At 36.3% G+C, this 6,273-nt stretch overlaps 1 pseudogene; it reads right to left on the bottom strand.

Annotated features, from left to right (window-relative positions):
- Positions 1-3,847: 3,847 nt before the first annotated feature.
- Positions 3,848-5,492, bottom strand: LOC138930832 (tigger transposable element-derived protein 1-like; annotated as a pseudogene).
- Between the last annotated feature and the right edge of the window lie 781 nt (positions 5,493-6,273).

The raw sequence follows: 6,273 nt of genomic DNA on the forward strand, positions 1-6,273 counted from the left end.
CATCTAGCCTTCGTGTCTTACCTAAGGTGTTAAAACATAGTCAACAGCGTTCAAGGATTGGAAATACTGGTTCTAGGCCATCCATAAAGTGCTAAGGCAAAAAGCAATACAAATAGACTGTCATAGTTCTGAGATACAGGGCCACTAATAGATTATTATTTAATCATAAGATTACAGAAATCTCCCCAACTCCATACTTCACAGTCATGCCAACAGAGCATCAGTATCATAAATGTGGGTTTTATCTGAAAGTGCTACAAGAAACAGATTCTTTCTGACTGGAAATCTTAAGGAAGCACAAAGTCAAGGTAGGAAACAAGAGAGAATGTTAGAGAAATTTGAAGCCTCTGGAACCTGTAGAAAGATCAAACATTAAACATTCCTGGGTATATACTGAAAGAAAAGAAAAACACTAATTTATTTCTCTCTGAGTATATAGCCAGAAGTAGGATTGCAAAATCACATGATAGCTCTATTTTTAGGTTTTTTTAAGGCACCTCCTTACTGTTTTCCACAGTGGCTGCACCAATTTACATTGCCACAAAAAGTGTAGGAGGGTTCCCATTTCTCCACACCCTCTGAAGCATTTATGGTTTGTGGACTTTTCAATGATGGCCATTCTGACCAGTATGAGGTGGTACTTCATTGTAGTTTTGATTTGCATTTCTCTAATAGCCAATCATTTATTTATATACTGGTAATTAAGATTTAGAATTAGAATTTTAATAAAATAGTAACATTTACAATGAAATCAAAAATAATGAAATACTTGGGTATAAAAAACAAAGCAAAAAGAATCTGTTTATAGAAAACTATAAAACACTGGTGAAAGAAATCAAAGCAAATTTAAATAAGTCCTTGTTCATGAATTGGAAAACTCACTATTGTTAATGTCAATTCTTCCCAACTATGTAGATTTAATATAATCCCAAAGAAAACCCCTGCAAGCTAGTTCTTAGGTATTGAAAAACTGACACTCCAAGTTGTATAGAAAGAAAAAGAATAACCTGCAAAATACTGAAGAGTATCAAAGTTGGAATGTTAACACAACCTGATTTGAAAACTTTTTTAAAGATAAAGTAATCAAGACAGTGTTGTATTGGTGAAAAAAAAAAAAAAAGAACACTTAGATCAATATAATAGAACTGAGAGCCCAGAGATAGACTTGAACAAATACAGTCAACTGGTATTTGACAAAGACAGAAAAGTTATTTAATGGAGAAAGAGTAGATTTTTCTAAAATACTGTTGGAACAGTTTGACAACAATAAAGCAAAAAAAATGAAGCTAAACACAGACCTTACACTTTTCACAAACATGAACTTCAAATGTATCATATACTGAAATATAAGATGTAAAATTATATAGTTTCTAGAAGATAACGTGAGAATGTGATTTTGAGTTTGGTGATAAGATTTTAATACAATACTAGCTGCATCATCCACAAAAGAAAAAAACTGAATCTATTGGACTTCACTAAAAAAAAAAAAATAAATCTGCTCTGCAAAGTAAAATGACCTGTGGTGGATTCATGTTGATGTATGACAAAACCAATACAATATTGTAAAGAAAAAAAAAGAGAGAGAGAGAGATGGAAAAGACAAGCCATAAACCAGGAGGAAACATTTGTGAATCACATATCACAAAGTGTTAGTGTTAGTCATTCAGTCCTGTCTGATTCTCTGTGACCCCATGGGCTGTAGCCCACCAGGCTCTTCCGTCCATGGGATTCTCCAGGCAAAAATACTGGAGTGGATTGGCATTTCCTTCTCAGGGGATCTTCCTGACCCAGGGATTGAACCTGGGTCTCCCACATTGCAGGCAGTCTCTTTACCAACTGAGCCACCAGGGAAGACCTTACATCAAAAATATACAAAGAACTTTTTTGGTTTATGTGTGTTTAATTTTATCTTATATTGGAGTATAGTTGATTGATAATATTGTATTAGTTTCAGGTGTACAGCAAAGTGATTCAATTATACATATACTTGTATCCTTTTTCAAATTATTTTCCCATTTAGACTATTACAGAATAATGAGCAGAGTTCCCTGTGCTATATAGTAGGTCCTTGTTGCTTATCTATTTTAAATATAGCATTGTGTTTGTTTTTAAATTGAGGTATTATTGACACATAACATTATATTAGTTTCAAATGTAAAACATGAAAATTTGACATTTATATACATTGCAAAATAATGAAACAATAAGGAAACAACCACCTGGTTTTAAAAATAAGGCAAAGTCCTTAACAGACTCCTCATCAAAGTAGACATACAGATGGCAAATAACCATATGAAAAGACGTTCAACATTGTCTATCATTAGGGAAATGCAAATTAAAATAGCAATATGTTCCAGCTATACCCCTATGAGAATGGCTAACATACAAAAAATCTGACTATACAAATGCCTTGTGAGGATGCAAAGCAAAAGGAATGCTCATTCATTGCTGACAGGAATGGAAAATGGTCAAGTGATATTGGAAAATAGTTTTACAGTTTCTCACAAAGGTAAACATAGGCTTACCATGTGATTTATCAGTCACATTCCTAGGTATTTACTCAACCGATATGAAAACTTAGGGCCATATGAAACTTGCACATGCATGTTTGTAGCAAAACTCACAAACACTGGAGGCAGCCAAGATGTCCTTCAATAGGTAAATGCATAACTGAACTGTGGTGTAGCCATACAATGGAATACTATCAGCAGTAAAATGGAATGAGCTATACAGCCATGCAAAGACATGGATAAATCTTAAATGAATATTGCTAAATGAAAAAAATCAGTCTGAAAAGGCTATATATGATATGATTCCATTTGTATGATATTTTGAAAAAGGCAGATTTTAGAGGTAATAAATAGATGAGTAGTTGCCCTGAGTCCAAGGTAGAAGAAATTTGAATAGTTGAAGCATATGGAAACTTTTAGGGCAATTAAACTATTTTGTATTATATTGCATGGGTGGCTATATGACAATATGCATTTTTCAAAACTCAGAACTTTGTAGCACAAAAATTGAACCTTAATGTATGCAAGTTAAAAAATTCATTTAGAAAGTCAATTGATTCCATATTAGAAGGGAGACCATGACAAAATAATCTAATTGTATTGCAGGTACACAGGCTTATCACAGAGACATTGTGGTTTCACTTCCAGACCACCATAATGAAATGGATATTTCAACAAAGCAGGTCACATGAATTTTTTTGTTTCCTAGTGCATAGAAACGGAGAAGGCAATGGCACCCCACTCCAGTACTCTTGCCTGGAAAATCCCACTGACAGAGGGGCCTGGTAGACTGCAGTCCATGGGGTCGCTAAGAGTCGGACATGACTGATTGACTTTGCTTTCACTTTTCACTTTCATGCATTGGAGAAGGAAATGGCAACCCACTCCAGTATTCTTACCTGGAGAATCCCAGGGATGGGGGAGCCTGGTGGGCTGCCGTCTATGGGGTCACACAGAGTCGGACATGACTGAAGTGACTTAGCAGTAGCAGCAGTGCATAGAAATGGAGAAGGCAATGGCACCCCACTCCAGTACTCTTGCCTGGAAAATCCCATGGATGGAGGAGCCTGGTAGACTGCAGTCCATGAGGTAGCTAAGAGTCGGACACGACTGAGCGACTTTGCTTTCACTTTTCACTTTCATGCATTGGAGAAGGCAATAGCAACCCACTCCAGTATTCTTACCTGGAGAACCTCAGGGACGGGGGAGCCTGGTGGGCTGCCGTCTATGGGGTCGCACAGAGTCGGATACGACTGAAGCAACTTAGCAGCAGCAGTGCATAGAAGAGTTACATTGACACTGTATTTCAGTCTACTGAGTGTTCAATCACATTGTGTCTAAAAATGTACATACCTATTTAAAAATGCCTTATTGTTAAAAAATGCAGCTGAGCCTCCAGCAAGTGGTAATCTCATTGCTGGTGGAGAGTCTTGCCTCGATGCTGATGGCTGCTTACTAATCAGGGTGGTGGTTGCTGAAGCCTAGAGTATCTGTAGTAATATGTTAAAATAAGACAATAATGAGGTTTGCTATGCCAGTTGACTCTTGCTTTTATGAACAATTTCTCTGTAGTGTGCAGTGCTGTTTGATAGCATTTTACCCAGAGTAGAACTTCTTTCAAAATTGAAGTCATTCCTCTTAAACCATATTGCTCTTCTATCAACTAAAATTCTGTAATATTCTAAATCCTTTGTTGTCATTTCAACAGTCTTTACAACATCTTCACTGAAAGTAGATTCAATCTCAAGAAACCACTTTCCTTGCTCATCTATAAGAGGTACCTCCTCTTCTTTAAAGTATTATCTTGAGATTGTAGCAATTCAGTCAAGTCTTCAAGCTCCACTTCTAATTCTAGTTCTCTTGCTATTTCTACTACATCTGCAGTGACTTTCTCCACTGAAGTCTTGAACTCCTCAAAGTCATCCATGAGGGTTGGAATCAACTTCTGAACTTCTGGGAATGTTTCTGTTTTGACCCCTTCCTTTGAATTATGCATGTTCTTAAGGTCTTCTAGAATGGTAACTCCTTTCCAGAAAGTTTTCACTTGAATTTGCCCAGATCCATCAGAGCAATCACTATCCATGGCAGCTATATTGTTGTTCAGTCACTCAGTCATGTCCAACTCTTCATGGCAGCTATATTGTTGTTCAGTCACTCAGTCATGTCCAACTCTTTGCGACCCAATGGGCTGTAGCACGCCAGGCTTGCCTGTCCTTCACTATCTCACCATTTGCTCAAACTCATGTCCATTGAGTTGATGATAGAATCCAGCAGTCTCATCCTTTGTCACCCCTTCTCCTCACAGTCTTATGAAATGTATTTCTTAAATTGTAAGTCTTAAAATTAAAAATGACGCCTTGGTCTGTGGGCTGCTGTTGTGTTAGCAGGCATGAAGACAACTTTAATCTTATTGTCCATCTCCATCAGAGCTTTTTGGTGACTAGATTCATTGTCCATGAGCAGAAATATTTTGAAAGGAATCTCTGTTTTCCTGAGCTGTAGGTCTCAATGGTGGACTTAAAATAGTCAACAATATTGTAAACAGATGTGCTATCATACAGGCTTTGTTGTTCTATTTATAGAGCACAGGCAGAATCAAATTAGCATAATTCTGAAGGGCCCTGGGATTTTCAGAATGGTTAACAGGTATCAGTTTCAATTTTGAGTCACCAGTTGCATTACCCCTAAGAAGAGTACCATCCTGTCCTTTGAAGCTTTGTAACCAGGCATTGACTCCTTGCTATAAAAGTCCAAGATGATGTCTTCTTTCAATATAAGGCTATTTGCCTACCTTGATAATGTTTGCTTAGTGTACCCGCCTTCATTAATTATCCTAGCTATATATAACTTTCTGTAGCTTTTACATTAGCACTTGCTATTTCACATTGTACTTTTTATGCTATGGAGACAGCGTCTTTTCTTAAACTTCATGAACCAGTCTCTGCTATCTTCAAACTGTTCTACAGCTTCCTTACCTCCCATTCACTGCTGGTGGGAATACAAAATAATACAGCCACTTTATAAGAGAGTTTGACAGTTTCTTACAAATCTAGAAATAGTCTTATTATATAATCCAGTAATTACTCTCCTAGGTTTTTACCCTATTGAGTTGAAAACTTGAGTTCATACAAAAACCTGTGCGTGAATGTTTATAGCAGCTTTTTTCAATATTGGCAAAAATTCAAGCAACTGAGATGTCCTTCAACAGGTGAATAGGTGAGCAAACAGTCATATATATCTATATATAATATTATTCAGTGAAAAAAAAAAACACAATGAGCTATTGGGCCACAAGAAGACAGAGATGGATCTTAAATACATATTGTGAAAAAAGTGATTCTGAAAAGGTGACATGTTGTATGATTCCAGCTATATGACTTTCTGGAAAAGACAAAACTAGAGAGACTGTAAGAAGATGGGTAGTTTCCATAGATCAAGGGAACAGGAGATGTTTGATTAGATGAAGCACACAGAATAGTTTTTAGAGAGGCAAAAGTTTTCTGTGTGATATTGTAATGGTGGACTCTATTTATGCATTTGTCAAAACCCATAAAATTGTACAACACAGAATCAAATAGTATAAATGTAAACTGCATCTTTAGTTGATAATAATCTAATGGTATTGGTTCATTAATCATAACAAATGTATCACACTAATACAAGATATTAATAATGGGGCATATTGTGAGGGTTGGTGTATGGGAACTCTGCACTATATGCTCATTTAATTTGTAAAAAATAAAATGCAAAAAGCTAAACTTCC

This window comes from Ovis canadensis, chromosome X, assembly GCF_042477335.2.
Source record: "Ovis canadensis isolate MfBH-ARS-UI-01 breed Bighorn chromosome X, ARS-UI_OviCan_v2, whole genome shotgun sequence".
Lineage (NCBI taxonomy): Eukaryota > Metazoa > Chordata > Mammalia > Artiodactyla > Bovidae > Ovis > Ovis canadensis.